Consider the following 15,734-nt stretch of genomic DNA (forward strand, 5'->3'; position numbering starts at 1 on the left):
TCCAGAAGGAAGGTATTGTGGGTGTTAAACTAGCATTCCTGGGACCCAGGGGAGCTCACGTCTCCTGGCAGTCCCCTTCACTGTCCACCTCCCTCAACAGGACCCCATTTTCCCCTTCACTGTATTGGGGGGTGCCTTGCTGGCACTGACCAGCCTCTGTGGGGGCCGCCTCCTCCAGGCCGAGCCCTTCAGCTCCCCCGCCCTCACACACACACACCCCGCTTCCGCAGCTCCTGCACGGTCCTGGCCGAGGTCGCGGCTGCAGCTCAGGCTGCTAGATTCAATTAACTAATTCCCCACAAGACAGATGTGCCACTGCGCATCGCCTGCCATTAGACAGAGATGGAGCGCCCCGCGGGGCGGGCAGGGGGCTGTGGGGGCGGGGCGGTGACATCACGGCCTGGCTGCTGGCGTCACGGGCTCAGGGCCAGGAGTCCCGCAGGCACCTGTCCCTCCAGGCCCTCCGCCGTGGGTGCTCGTGTATGTGTGTGTGTGTGTGTGTGCAGTCAATGCACCCCGGAGAAGGGGGATCCACTGGTACCATAGGGGCTTCTAAAGGTGGGCCTCCTCCTAGCCCTGGGCTCGACCTTCTCAACTTGCCACCCCCACCCTCCACTGTACCCCATCCCGCCGTCAAGCTCTTCAGTGTTGGGGGTCTGCATATGCAAGCGAGAGTGTGGGCACACAGTCACGTACACACGTGTACACAGAGGAGCCTGCACCACACAGGTGTACACAGAGAACACACCTCCGCGCACGCACACATGTGCATACATACATGTGCACACACGCGCGCGCCCTGGCTGGGCCCAAAGACCCACGTCCACCAGCCCGCCCAACCCGGGGGCGCCAGAGCCCGGGCTGGGGAGGGGCAGGAGAGGGGGGAAAGGGAGGCCTTGTCAAGGACACCAGCAAGAGAAAAAAAAAATGAAGTGGAAGAAATAAAATCAAAAGGCTTTTAAGGCCGCTCTCCCCAAGTAGTTGATGTCTTGGCTGCGATTGCCAGCGATGAAATATTGTGCTCTCTGATCGCTTAATGCGCCGAGCCCCGCTGCCCCTCCCCCGCCCGCAGCCTCCCCTCCCCCCGTCCGCCTCCGGCTTCCAGAAAGGTCCAGGCCAGGGGCGGGAGCCACAGTTGGTGCCCGCTTCCAGCCTGGCACCGACCTGGCTGGCGTGGCGACCCCAGTCCACGGCCAGTCGGGCGGAGGGGAGGGCAGGGGGCTCCTTCCCTGCAGACACGCTGGGTCTCGGGGTCTCCCGGCTAAGGGGTGACGACCTCAGCCACGAGGGGCCTGGTGATAGGTGGAGGCCCAGCGATGCAGCCCCACTCCCCGGACGCGGGGGACACTGGCACAGGGAGAGGCGCGGGGAGGGGAGCAGGCGCGCGGCCCCTCATCTTTTAGGTGAAATCCGAGCTCGGTGATGTCTTGCAGGCCCGGTTTAAGGCCTCAGTCACCTTCCAGAGCCTTCTCTGCCACCCTTCCCGGCTCGTACAGCTCTGAGCCTCGGGCGCCCCACTTTCCTACAAGGAAGAACGAGAAATAATGGCACCGGCCTCGCAGGGTTATTGGGAGGATTAGCCGAGAAAATGTATGCAAAGTGTTGGGCGCCGGCCGTGCGCAGGAGCCCCGTAAGTGGGGCTAATTATCCCCGTAATCCGCCGACGCCCCCGCCCCGAGGAGGGGGGCCGGGCGGGGGTGGGGGTGGGGACGGAGTGCGCGCGCCTGGGGGGGGACGCTGCCGCCCCCTCCAACCCGCCCACCCTCGCCCCGCACCCCGCCCCGCCCCCAGGCAACTGCTCTCTGAGCGCCTTTCTGTCACGGCCGCCGAATTGGCCAAATCTCCGTAATGCTAAAAAATTGGCCCATTAGCTGGCAGGGAACATGGACACGAGGGGGCAGGGGAGCGCCGCGCTTCGCGGCCACAGATGCGCGGGGGGCGGGGCGCCGCGGCCTGGGGCGGGGGCGGGGCGGCGGGTCCCGGGGACTGGGAGGGACAGACGGACAGAGCGGCAGTCAGGGCGGGTGCGCGCGCGCGCGCGTGTGCGGAAGTGCGCCTGGACTCGCGCGGGCACGTGTGCGTGCATGTGTGTGCACACATGTTCTTCAAGGGTATGTGAGTGTCTGAGGCCACGCTGCAGGGCCGTTCCACGGCTTCGCGCCCTATAAACCTCGCAACAGCCCTGGCAGGTCGGCCTTGAAAGTCCACTACTAGGGATGCGGACACTGAGGCGTGGAGACAGGAAGGGGCTTCTTGGAGCCCCCTCCCTGATGTTGGAATAAGCTACAACCTCCCGGCTCCAAGTTCTGCCCCGGAAGCGCCCGCCCTCCTTGCCTGCCTCTGACCCTGCCCAGTGGGGGTTTTCTCACACCATAACCCATCCTGGGTTCTTTGTTGGCTTGGCTTGGCCAGGCCGCCCTCCTCCCCTCCCTTCAGGGGTCTCTGGATCCCACTCTGAGTGTCTGCACTCCATCAGTGCTCTCTGGCCCTCACAGGATCTCCCAGGTTCACTAAGATACACAGACACCCCGAAGACTCTTCAAGATTGAGGGAGGGCCCAACCCCACTCAGTCAATGGGGGCCGAGACACTCCTGCCTTGGCTGCCAGCCTGTGGGGGCACCTTCCCAGAGGGTGAGATCCCAGGAGCAGTCACCCTTTTTACATCCCAGCCCAGAGAGACATTCCCAGACTACTACCTGTAGGAATGCAATTGGGGCAGATCTCAAAGGGCATTCTGGTCTACTCCAGGCCCTCTAAGAGAAGTCATTCCTCCCAGGGAGTCCCTCAAGTCTTTACTCCAATCCCCCATCAGACACTGAGTAGAAGGGACAGGTGGGTACCTGATCTCTTGACCCCATGAAGAAGTCACTGGACTGTCCAGGGCTGGGCTGGGGGAAGCTGAAGGACAGAGAGACAAGTCAACTCAGGAAGGAAGCAGCTGCTTTGGCCACAGTCTAGTCCTGTGTCCTGAGGCACCAGCACAGCCCCGTGGGTGGCTATAAGCCCTGCTCTCCCTCTCCTGCCACCTCCTTGTCTTCAAAGGCCTCCATGTCCAGCCTCAGCTCGGCCTCCACTATAAGTAGTGAATGAGTCTCCTGAACCAGCCACGGCCGGACAGTGAGGTGGTACTGAGGGACATGTGGCTGTTTTACCCCCACTGGGCTGGAGATATAACTACAGTCCAGCTTCTCAGATCATAAGGGCCTGTGTGTCCCTTCTCCCCTGCACCAACCCTGGCCAAGCCCAGTCATTGGGTGGGCTGGAGGCAGGAATGCCACACGCCGCAGGGGCCATGACTTGGCTGACTGCCTGGCTGAGGAAGGAGAAGAGTATGTCTGAGGTCACTGCTATTTCCTGGAAGGACCAGCTGTCTCTCTCTCTCCACTTTCCCTTTTGCCCTCTGGCTCCATTCTCCAAGGTCCCCTGTCTACGAGGTGGTGACACGTAGTGGCAATGACTTTGGGCTCTGGAATCAGTGGTTTGGGTCCCAGCCCTGCTTCTGCCACTTCTTGGTCCTGTAACTTTGGGACAGTTCCTTGTCAGCCCGGATTTCCTCAGGGAACTTTCCCAAAGTAAGAGAGTCAAGAAGTAGTAGGAGCCGGACCGGTTCCAGGGTCTCCAGTCATCAGTGAGCTTCGTCTCACATACTTCGGGCATGTTGTGAGGAGAGGCTGTTCCTTGGAGAGGGGCATTCAGCCGGGGTAGGTGGCGGGCCAGCAAAAGTCCTCCCACAAGATGGATTGACACAGTGACTGCAGCAATGGGCTCAAGTGTGTCCGAGATTGTGAGGATGACAGGGTAGGACAGGGTTCAGGTCTGTTGTTCAGAGGGTCGCTATGAGTTGTACTTGATGGCACCTAACAACAACAACAACAACTTGGTGGCACTTAACAACAACAATAACAACATCATAATAAAACAATCACACTGGCTTCATGAGTGTTCCAGGGATTCGGTGAAATAAAAATGCTTCTAGTCTTAGACAGTTCCTGGTAGAGTGTGATCTCTGACGATGAAGGTGATGATGGTGACTGGTGGCGATGGTGGTGGTGGTGATGATGGTTATGCTGCATAGTGATGGTGGTTGGTAGTTACCATGGAAATGGTGGTGGTGCTGATAGTGGTGACGATGAGGAAGATGCTGAATGATAAGAAGGGGAATGGTGCTGCTGAGGGCTGCTGTGGTGGGTGGTGATAGGCAGCTGTGGTGGGTGGTGGTGGTATCTGTGGTGGGTGGTGGTGGTATCTGTGGTGGATGGAGGCAGCTGTGGTGGGTGGTGAAGGTATCTGTGGTGGGTGTGATGGTATCTGTGGTAGGTGGTGGTGGTATCTGTGGTGGGTGGTGGTGGTATCTGTGGTGGGTGGTGGTGGTATCTGTGGTGGGTGGTGGTGGTATCTGTGGTGGATGGAGGCAGCTGTGGTGGGTGGTGGTGGTATCTGTGGTGGGTGGTGATGGTATCTGGTGGGTGGTGATGGTATCTGTGGTGGGTGGTGAAGGTATCTGTGGTGGGTGGTGAAGGTATCTGTGGTGGGTGGTGAAGATATCTGTGGTGGGTGGTGATGGTATCTGGTGGGTGGTGGTGGTATCTGTGGTGGGTGGTGAAGGTATCTGTGGTGGGTGGTGGTGGTATCTGTAGTGGGTGGTGAAGGTATCTGTGGTGGGTGGTGATGGTATCAGGTGGGTGGTGATGGTATCTGTGGTGGGTGGTGATGGTATCTGGTGGGTGCTGGTGGTATCTGTGGTGGGTGGTGATGGTATCAGGTGGGTGGTGATGGTATCTGTGGTGGGTGGTGAAGGTATCTGTGGTGGGTGGTGGTATCTGTGGTGGGTGGTGAAGGTATCTGTGGTGGGTGGTGGTGGTATCTGTGGTGGGTGGTGAAGGTATCTGTGGTGGGTGGTGGCGGTATCTGTGGTGGGTGGTGAAGGTTTCTGTAGTGGGTGGTGAAGGTGTCTATGTAGTGATAGTGGCTGTGGTGGGTGGTGAAGGTATCTGTGGTGGGTGGTGACGGTATCTGTGGTGGGTGGTGGTGGTATCTGTGGTGGGTGTGATGGTATCTGTGGTAGGTGGTGGTGGTATCTGTGGTGGGTGGTGACGGTTTCTGTGGTGGGTGGTGAAGGTGTCTATGTAGTGATAGTGGCTGTGGTGGGTGGTGGTGGTATCTGTGCTGGGTGGTGAAGTCGGCTGTGGTGGGTGGTGGTGGTGGCTGTGGTGGGTGCCGAAGGTGGCCTTGGTGATGATGAGAATAGCAGTGGTAGTAAAGGTGATGAGGTGATGATGGCAGTGAGAATGGTGATGATGGTGGTGATGGAGATGATGATGATGATGAGGGTGAAGAGCTGGGGTGCTCGTGCTGCAGACAGGGGTGGTGAGAAGGTTGGAGTGATGCGATCTCTGGCCGGATGAAAGGATGGGGCAGGCAGAGCTCAAGCTTACGGGCAGCCCAGTGGGTATGCGTGGAGAGATGCTGGCATTGGGTCCACGGCAGCCAAGAGTGGGGAGCAGTTAACTTGCCTTCTCAACCAGCTCAGAAGAAGAAGGGGCCCTCGTCCAGCCTGCCCCTGGCTGGGCATTAATTGAGAGTCTGTTCTGGCCACGGTCATCTGACCCCCCTTAGGCCTGAAAGTACCCATTGGTCCCTGTGGCCAGGGACAACCCTGGTTTTCCTGCCCCAGGGGACATGTCAGCAGGTACCCAGGGCTCCAGGGAGCACCAGTATGTGGCAGGGTGGGGCTGTGAAATCAGCGGGCTCTGCAGGAGGGGGTAGGCAGATTGGCACAGTGCTGGCACGTCTGGGGTCAGCCTGACTGATTCAAACCTATTTCCACCCCTGACCAGCCAGACTAGTTCCCTCTGCCTTTTCTCAATCTCCATCCCAGCTTCATCTCTCCTGCCACATGGGATATAATTGTAGCTACCTGGTGGGAGTTGGTTTTTGTAAAAATTCAAGAAGATAAAGCAAGCAGGGTTTTCAGCACTCCGCAAACATCGCTGACTTCATTATGACGGTCACGGTTGGCTCGAGGGCAGTGCCGACAGTGACGTGGCCAGACCCGGGGCAGGGGGCACAGACTTGTGGGCAGGTGGGAGACCACTTAGGTTACAGGCAGGCAAGCTGGGCTCAGTCGCCCCCCTCCCCAGGCTGCTCTGCCCAGGCCGGCAGCCCGCCAGTGTGCTCGCCTCCCGGCCTCCCCCTGTGCCCTCTCTGCAGGCTGGCGAGGGCTCTGACGTGTGAAATAAAAAGGGATTTTAATTACCTCTCAGCAAAACAGCAATTAGAGAGAAGCACAGCACAACAGCAGCCCCTCCTCCACACCCCCACCAGGTGGGGGCTCCCCTTTTTTCAGCATCCCCCTCCCCACTCTGGTGGCAGCGGCAGGCAGGCCCAGTGAAGCTGGGGGGGCTGTTTTCTGAGCAGGATAGGGACACAGGGTGTGAGGCAGTCGGTGCTGGGAATGAGGGAGGGGTGGGCTCCCGGTGCACTCACATCTGGGGACAGTCAGCCCCCATCTTCTTGGGGTACCCAGAGGCTAGGTCCCCACACCCAGCCCTGAGCGTGCGTGTCCAGCACAAGTGAACACCATCCACGCACGCGCCTGTGACAGCGGTGGGCATTCCCAGGAGGAGCTGACCCTCGGGGTGGGAGCAGCAATCTCCCCTCAACAGGCTTTTAAAATAATTGCTCCTGACCCTGGGCAGTGGCTGGAGCCTCTGTCCACTGCCACCCCCGCTTCCAGGGGTCACCTCTTCCTCTGTCCGCAGCCTGGGGCACCTGCACTGCATTTGGGAGGGGGCCCAGAGGGAGCAGGTACAGCTCCCCACGGGTGGCCGGAGGCCGGGGGCGGTGGCTGATTGAAGCCGTAATTGCAGCAGCGGGTCTGCTAATGCATGTTATGATTAAGCCCCATTACAGGAGGAGGTAGATCACTGAGGGGGGGGCGGGGGTGGGGGGCGGAATGGGTGGGACCCAGTGAGCTGACTGACAGCCCAGCTCACGGGAAGGAGGGGGAGCAGACGGCCACTGCCACCCCCACATTCCCCTTCTGCCTTCACAGCTGCAACCACTGGAGCCTGCCAAGCGGAGTGGGGAGAGTTGGCCCCAGAGGGAGGAGAGACACCTCACAACATACATGGCCACACTGGGCTAGTCCCCATTATTCTTGGGATTCCTGTGGCTGTGTCTGGCACCCCATAGTGACGCAGTGATGGGGGTGCCATATCACTGGGTTACAGAGGCCAGTTTGGCTCTCACTGGGCAGCTGACATCAGGACCCCTGTCTTGTCTTGCCTTGTCAGGTCACCCCCGGTCAGCTGGCTGTGGACAGAGCCAGCTGGAGCCTGCTGAGCCCCTGCGTCACACGGTACCTGTCCATCAGGAATGAGCCTCTGTTCACAGGCCAGAGAGGTTGTTTGACTTCCTCAACAACACACAGCAAGGGCTGCCTCACGCCTGCGTTAGCCTAGTGTCCCAGGCTGGCCACTAACCCACCAGCTTTGTGCCAGTTATGTTACGTCTCTGGACCTGAGCATCATCCTCTGTAAAAACGGAGACACTATTAGCTCCTACTCCTAGGATTAATGAATGAAGAGGACAGAACTGATGCCTTTAAACTGTGGTGTTGGAGAAGAGCCCTGAATAGCTCATAGACGGTCAAAAGAATGCTATGTCTTGGAGAAAGTGCATCCAGAGTGCTCCTTGGAGAGAAAAATGATAAAAGCCTCATCTCACACACTTTGGGCATGTTGCTAGGAGAGGCTGTTCCTTGGAAATGGACATCATACTTGGAAAGGTGGCGGGTCAGTGAGAGAGAAGACCTTCAATCGGATGGATTGACACCGCGCCCACTGCAACGGGCTCCAGTGTGTCAGAGATGATGAGGACGGCACAGGACAGGACAGGGGTCAGATCTGTTCACAGGATGGTTAGGAGTCATACTCAACTCAAAGGCACCGAGGAACAACTCCTTCTCACAGAGGATTGCTGTGAGGATTCAGCTGGGAAATTTAGCACTTTAAACCCAAGCCCTGATCGGAAGCCAGCCTCTGTGGGAGGCAGATGACCCTTAAGATTCCTGGTCCCTGGGAGACATAACTTGAGGTTTTGAAAGAATTTTAGGCTTAGGGATAGTCCCAAATCAGGGGTCCATAATCAGAATGGGAGCTCTGGTGGCTTGTTGTCATTGTGTATCATGGAGTCAGAACCAATCCATAGCTGACCCTCCAGAGGGTTTTCAGAGGCAGTTAATTGCATGGGAGGAGACTGCCCAGTCTTCTCTGGCAGAGCACCTGGTGGGTTCAAACCATGTGCCTTCAGGATTGCAGTGCAGCTTCTTGCCACTGGGCCACCAGTGCTTAGTGGTGAGGAATTGTGTTCTAATATATATGGTTCTAATTCATCTGTGGGAGACAGACGGGGGGGGGGTGAAAATCTTCTCCCGTGCGATTAGCTGCCTCTAAAAACCTGCTATGAGGTCAGCTATGGGTTGGCTCCAATTTGATGGTGCACACCAACAACCAGATCAGAAGGATATGAGAGTGAGCCTAGCCAGTTACCCCCTAGCCCACCGCTGGTAGGTTGGTTCTGTGTGGACGCCTTCCACTGGGTTTCTGAGGCTGTACCCCATACAGGAGGAGACTGCCCATTCTTCTCCCTTGGTGTGGCTGTTGGTTGAACTGTCTACCTTTCAGTTAGCAGTCCAGCACATTACACACCGTGCTACCTGAGCCCTTTAAAAGCCAAGGGTTCTTCTGGTTTCCTGAAGAAGAGAGATCAGGAGGATTTGGTTATCTGTGGAGATGGAGGGGACCCCATGGCGAGGATTGGGTGGCTTCTAAGAGCCAGTCCATGGCTTTGGTGAGCAGTCCATGGCCGACCGCTGGCACTGAACCTGGAACCTCAGTCCTAGCACCACAAGGCATTGAATTCTGCCACACCAGTGAGATGAGTGAGGCTCCAGGATCCAGACGAGAGTTGAAACTCTGCCTGACACCTTTATTTCAGCCAGGCAAGACCCTGCCAACTCACACTGTGCCAGACTTCTGACCCACAGGCTGGGAGAGGATAAACCTGTGTTGGTTTTAGTTGCCAAGTTTGTTGCAATGTGTTACTTACATGAGAACAGAAAAGGAGTCACCCACTTTGGGAATTCTAACAGGGTGCTCTGGGCAGCTTGCCAGGAGGGGAGCTTGGGGCCCGGCTAAGGACAGCCGAGGGGCTGCTGGCACTCAGATGGGCCACAGGGCAGGCAGAGCCTGGAGCTGGGGTCTTGGCACCCTGGTACTCACACCCGAATCCCAGCCGCCCTCATATCTGAGTGATGTCTGTGGAGTTCTTGTACACCAGCCTGCTCACAGCTGCAGGCAAATGGTGGTGAGAGCGCTGGGCTCAGAATGACGACACATGGGAACAGTTTGGGGACAAAATTGGCACTTGTGTGCCCTTTCCCCCATGGTGCTGCTTCAGGAGATTTTTGAGAGCCCCTGCCACTCTCACACCATCCAGAGAGGGGCCAGCCTGTGCCCAGCCCCCCTGAGCCCCTGGCTCCTCCCTCTGCAGCCCTGCTCTCCTGCCAGGAACAATTAGTGGCCTCTGCTTTAATTAGCTAACGATCCCCTTCAGCTCCAATCACTTGAAATGAAGATGGAGTGCTGCGGGGACCTCAGGCCCAGTGAGGCAAAGGGTCCCGATGGCGTTTCTGGGCTCTGCCTGTCCCCAGTGCAGCCCTCTGTGGTCACAGCCAATGGACCGTGGGACGCCCCCTGACACTACTGCCGCCGTTCAAGCCTCCTCCCTCCAGTCTCCATTCTGCAGCAGGAGCTGCGCTGCCCACCCTGCCCACGCATTGAACTGAGCCCAAGGGCTCTGGAGGCCAGAGTTCTAGACCCTCTGCCCCTCCTGCCTCCCATGGCCACTACCACACTCTAAGCCAGCCCCCACCCCACATCCCTGAGGCTCAGGCTGGGCAGGAAGGAGGTTGGGAGGGGAGTGTCGAGGCCCAGTGGGCTGGAGAGAGACATTTACCACAGAAAGAGCCCGGCCACAGAGAATGTCAGGTGGGGAAAAGGCATTCAGGTAGTGCCCAGGACAAGAGCAAGCAAATGACAGGGACGAGTTGGACAAGGAGCTCAGGGATGGTCTCCTGGGGCAGGAATGTCTGTCTGAGGAAGGGAGGCCAAGTGGGGTTCAGTTGTAGCTCCAAGGCTCCCACATCCCCCATGGACATTCACTGCCCCCCACGTATACCTGGGCCGGGCCAGCAGTGGACACTCATTCACTGTTCCCTGCATAGACCTGGGCCTATGGTACACCAGCACAGACGTCCCTGCACCTGCCCACCTGCAGAGCTGACCTGCCCTCTCTGGGCCTGTCCCTGGGGCTCTGACCGCAGCTTGCTGTTGTGAGGCACTGTTGAGTCGACTCACAGCCAAAGGGAAGCGTTTCCCAGCCCTGCGCCGTCCCCACACATGGCTCACTGCTGCACCCACTGTGTGTCCACTGATGCACCCACTGTGTGTCAGTCGTCTCCTCGGGTGTCTTCCTCCTCCCTCTGACACTCTCCTTCCCCACGCTGACACTCCTTCGCCGTCCCAAGCCTCACTGTCTGCACCTCTAAGGAGCACTCTGACCACACTTCTTTCAGGACAGGTTAGTTTGTTCTTTTGAGTTCATGGATCAAGTGCACCTTCAGTTTACTAGCTGGGTAACTTTGGTGACATTCTCTCCCCTCTCAGGGCCTCAGTTCCCTCCTCTGAAGATTGGAGCAAATGACAGGCTGCCTGGTGCACTGCTGGGAGAACCCAGCACAGAATCTCTGGGGTGTGACGGGTCTGTGGCTGCCCCATTGTAGAGATGGTGGCCCTTGGCCTGTAGGGACCCTACAGGGTGGCAGAGGAGCTCTGGTGGCTTACTGGTGAGGAATCGTGTCACCATGCCAAAGGTTCAAGCCCACTTGCTGCTCCAAGGAAGAAAGATGTGTGATCTCTCCTACTGCCTCTGAAAACTCCGGAGGGTCAGCCGTGAACTGGTTCTGACTTGACAGAACACAACAATAACAACAACAACAACTACAGGATGGGAGAGCTGTCCTGCTCCATTCAGTCTGCCTAGGCAGAGGGACTGATTCAAATGCAAGTGCAGAGGTGGGTGCATCGTCATCCAATCAGCTTCAGGATGGCTGGAAGGGGGAGTGGGCCAGACCTGAGGCCTAGAGCCCAGGGAGCACTTGAGGGGAACTGGCAGGACCACAGGGCACCTGGGGGAAGCAAGGGGTTGTGACCCTTCCCCTCCAGCCAGGGAGGAAGAGAGCTAAGAGGCAAAATTTGAAGTCAGGCGAAGGAAGGGGAAGAGGAAGTAGATGAATCCCAAGGCTGAGGCGCAGGGAACGAGGCCATGGCAGAGCGAGGAAAGAAGGAAGAGGCAAGTTGTATGTCAGCTGGGCTTGGTCTGCAGGGAGATTTGGGGGACAGCAGTCAAGGGGCTAGAGGCCACTAGAGGGACAGGCGGCTCCTGGTCCACAACCCATATCAGGAGCTGGGGAAGCACGGGAGCTCCCTAGGGGGAAGCAGGCAGAGGACTCTAGGATAGTGGAGGGCAGTGGTTATGAGTGAGACCCCCTTGCTGTCCCTCAATCCTGCGTGATGACAGACCCTGATGACACAGCCATGCTGAAGACCTCTCTGTGTGGGGAGACCAGCACAGGCCTATGGATACCGATGAGGAAAGGTGTCCTTAGAGGGCACTGTGGGAAGGACAGTCAGCCATGCATCGTGCAGGGCACGTCCATCCTAACACGGAGCCAGGTGCACGCCGTCAAGATGCTCATGCAGAAGTGGCCGCAGGGCTCGCTGGGCGGGTTGGCGATGCGCTCCATGACTGAATGCCACGTTCTTCTGAATGGTCTAAGGACAAAGCTAAACTCATTGCCCATCAAGATGGAACCAGCTTATAGCTGACTCTCCAGCAGTTTTCAGATGCTGTAAATCACAGAGGAGACTGCCCATCTCTCCCCTGCAGAGCAGCTGGTGGATCCAAACCATTTGTCTTTGGATTGGTGCAAAAATCCATTCATATAGTACTGGTGTGGAATAAAAATCGATAGAGAGAACAGTGTGCACCTGGTGTGTGGGAGTGTGCATGGTGGAACTGAGTACGTGCGTGGTGGGATGGACAGGTGTGCATGGTGGGGCGGAGGGTGTGCGTGGTGGGGCGGAGGGTGTGCATGGTGGGGCGGAGGATGTGCGTGGTGGGATGCAGGATGTGCGTGGCGGGGTGGAGGGTGTGCGTGGTGGGAATGAAGCCAGCTGGAGGCTTGGGACAGTGAAAGTGAGATGGAGTTGAGGAGTCAGAATGTACCTCTTGTCCTCTGATTGTTCCCAGGATGAAGGGAAGCTGTGTCTGGGACACAAGAGCCCAGATATGAGTAAGTTGATCACTTGGCGTGGTGCACGCCGGCACTGGGGATCCCTCCGCAGTGATTTCTATGGGAGCCTAAACCGCTATTGACCCGTGGTCATGGATGAGAAAAGGGCTCTAGATGAGCTCACAGACCATCACACCGGGTGCACGCCTGGGCCGAGAGGCTCACAGAAGTGGCCACAGGTCTCTTGGGGCTGGTGTCTGGGGAGCATATATGCTGCACACTTGTGTGTGGCTTTAATTAATTTATTTTTCAGTATTCATAAGTTTCTTGGATAAAATGAAAGTCAGTACAGTGGGACCCACTTCCCTCAGCTGCCTCCTTCCTGGGGCCCCCGATTTCACAGCTGACAGATACAAGAAGAGCAGACCAGACCGGGAGAGGGCAGGCAGGGCCAGCTCTCCATCTAGTGGAGACAGCACCAGCCCAGATGGGAGAGGCTGACCCCCCCACTCCCCCGCAGCGTCCAGATGACTGGCACCTGGACAGTGGCAGAGGGAAGAGGAAGGGCTGTTCCAGGCAGAAGGGAACAGCCAGTGCTGAGCCTTGAAGGGATAGAGAGCATCAGCTAGGTGCTGGGAAGGGAAAATAGATCAAAGTGAGGACAGGAGTGGGGACACAGAGATGGAGAAGGAAGGGCAGACCACAAGGAGGCCACGCCTGTCCTCTTGTCTACCTGAATGAGCGGAGTTTATCCTGAAGAAGGAGCCGGATCCAGCCCAGTGGTGAGTTGTGCAGGCCAAAGTGGGCACAGAACTTTGCAGCAGAGCTGAGCTGGGGGGCTGGGATGTGCACCAAGGAGAGCCAGGCAGTTGGTGCGGAGATGGCACACGTCAAGGAGCGCACGGGCTGCCTCCCGTCTCTTCTCGGCCTGAAAGGGATAGGGGTGCCAAGTCAGGACAGAAGCATCCCTCACTGTCAGGCCACTCATAGCAGAGGAGAGTGGAGGAATGAGGCTGGAGGAATGGGGGAGAAGCAGATTTTTGGGAGCCCCCAGATCTGACATGGCACCCAGGTTTTGGAGACAGGCTGAGTCAGCAGTGAGGCATGGCCTCAGCTCCAGCACTCCCTGACCCCCTGTCACTTGGGAGCGTCATTTCATTTCTCAAATTAAAAATCCATTGTGTGCTGAGAATAATGGATGGGCTGAGCCCTGGAGGCCAGGCAGACAGGAAGCTGCTCTGAGAGGTTTTCCAGGGCAGGGAAGATGCTAGAGAATTGGCAGGAGAAGAAGTGGGTCCTCTTTCGGAGTGTGGGGGCGTTGTAGTGGTGAGGGCCAACTCCCGACTGATCTGTTGGACAGAGTTAGGATTCAGGCTTGTAGGCCTCTTGGCCTTGACCTTTCAGCTTGAGTTCAAGAGGCTGAAGTCCAGATCCAGGGATGCCTCAGTGGGCAGGGTGAGTGGGTTCTGGCCCTGCTGCGCCCCCCCACCCCCGCACCCCAGCCCTCTCTCCTTGATGGGCTTTCCCCATCCTCTCCTCTTCCCTCCCCCCAGCCGGCCACCACAGCCACATTCAGGACTTGGCTGGGTGCTCCAGTGTCACCCGATCCTTCATTAGTCATGAGGTCACCTTGATAACTGGGGTGAGTGGAGGAGGCCTGGAAGCCTCAGAAAAAGAGTAAGAAGCTTGAGGCCAGACTCTTGCCCTCCACCTCTCCCCCACTGGCACCTCCTGTCTCAGAAGGACAGATCCTAGACACCTGGAGGTGGGCAGTACAAGAGGTACCGGGACTCAGTGGTCACAGAGTTAGCTCGGTTGGCTCTGGTGGCTTCACTGGATCAGGCTGAGAGCCTCACAGGGTCCAGTGGGGGTCGAGCTGCTGAACAGAACAGGAGAGGCCCAGGCAGCCAGGCAGGGAAGGCCAGACCAACAGATCAATGGCTGCGGGAGGCAGCGGTGTGGGGCAGGGGAAGGCTGGAGCGCAGGAGCAGGCTGGGCGGGGACAGGGACGGAGGGAGCAGGGTGGAGGGTCTGTGTGTGGGGGTGCAGTGGCCAGAGCTGGAGTCCCCTGGGAAGCTGTTTGCCTCTGCGTCTTTCTGTCGGAAAAGAGCAGCTCCCTGAGACAATATCCATTTTTATATTTCTTGGAAATTTCACGGCATTCATTTCGGGGAAAATAAAAGCTGTCATTGCTGGAGAAATGATACCAATCAGGGCCTGAAAAGGCTGGAAAATTATCCTCCTGGAGACGAGCGTTGGGGGAAAATGCAGATTAAAAGCACAAAGAGCCACTTTGCCATCGCCCTGCCCTCCCCTCCCCCTGACGGCATCTCCACGTTTTCTAGAACCCTCCTTCTCTTGGCAAGAATGAACTGGCCAAGAAGAAAGCAGGGGTCAGAAGGGACCCAGAGAAGGCCAGAGATGGAGGCCAGGCAAGTCCCTAGCAGGGAGGAGCAGAGGGAGAGACAGGAGGGGACAGGAGGTGGTTACTGCATTGATGAGCAACTCCAGGGCAGGGCGACAGTGCGAGGTTTGTGACCACATCTTTTTATCAGATAAGGCTGCAGAGCTGTCTCAAAAACTGTCAGGCTCAGTCCAGCTGGTTGGCCCTTTTTGAGGTTCCCGGATGGAGAGGGTGGTGCAGAGAAAGCTGACTCCAGAAACAGTAGCACTCATCCGAGAAAACCCCAAGTTCCTTGAGCTCAGAGGGCCCTGTGGGTACAGCAGTGAGCCAGCACGTGGCCCTGCCCTCCAGGCGACTACGGGGAGTGGGTGGACAGATGTACAGTCCGCCTTCTAGCCTGCCCCCCCCCCAGAGCCGCTCTCTGGGCTACGGGCCGGAGTGGGCAGCCGCTGCCCTCCCCACCTTACTTTCTAGTCTTTTTTCCTACCTGGCTTGGGCTGAGGGGTTCAGCCTCCCGGGCCCCTTTCCGCAGCAGCCTCTACTGTCCCCTCAGCAAAAAACAGAGTGAAGGAAGCTGGAGGCAGCCCCAAAAGAGAGCTCTGAGGGAGGCCTGGCGGGGGCAGGGCTGAAAGGAGGACTGGAGGCCCGCTGCGTCCGGCGCTGCTGGGTGGCACCGCCACTTCCAAGCCGCCCCAGCCTCTCCGAGTCCCTTCCGATCTCCAGCCTCAGCCCTGTTAGGGCGGGCCGGGTGGGCGGCCCTCTGCGGGGCACCGCATTGGAGGTGATCCCCTGCCGGGAGTGGCAGCTACCCTTTCTCCCCGGAAGTGACCCGCCCCGGAGTTCCAGAGCCTAGAGACTGTGTGCGACCCTCGGACGCGTGTTCCCGCGGCCGCCGTCCCCGCCCCTGCGCTGCAGCTGAGCTGACAGGTAGCGAGAGGGAAGCAGGCAGAGGAGGGGCGCGCGGGGCGGGA

The sequence above is a fragment of the Elephantulus edwardii genome, unplaced genomic scaffold (assembly GCF_000299155.1).
Source record: "Elephantulus edwardii isolate Elephantulus edwardi_28Jun2011 unplaced genomic scaffold, EleEdw1.0 scaffold00127, whole genome shotgun sequence".
Taxonomy (NCBI): Eukaryota; Metazoa; Chordata; class Mammalia; order Macroscelidea; family Macroscelididae; genus Elephantulus; species Elephantulus edwardii.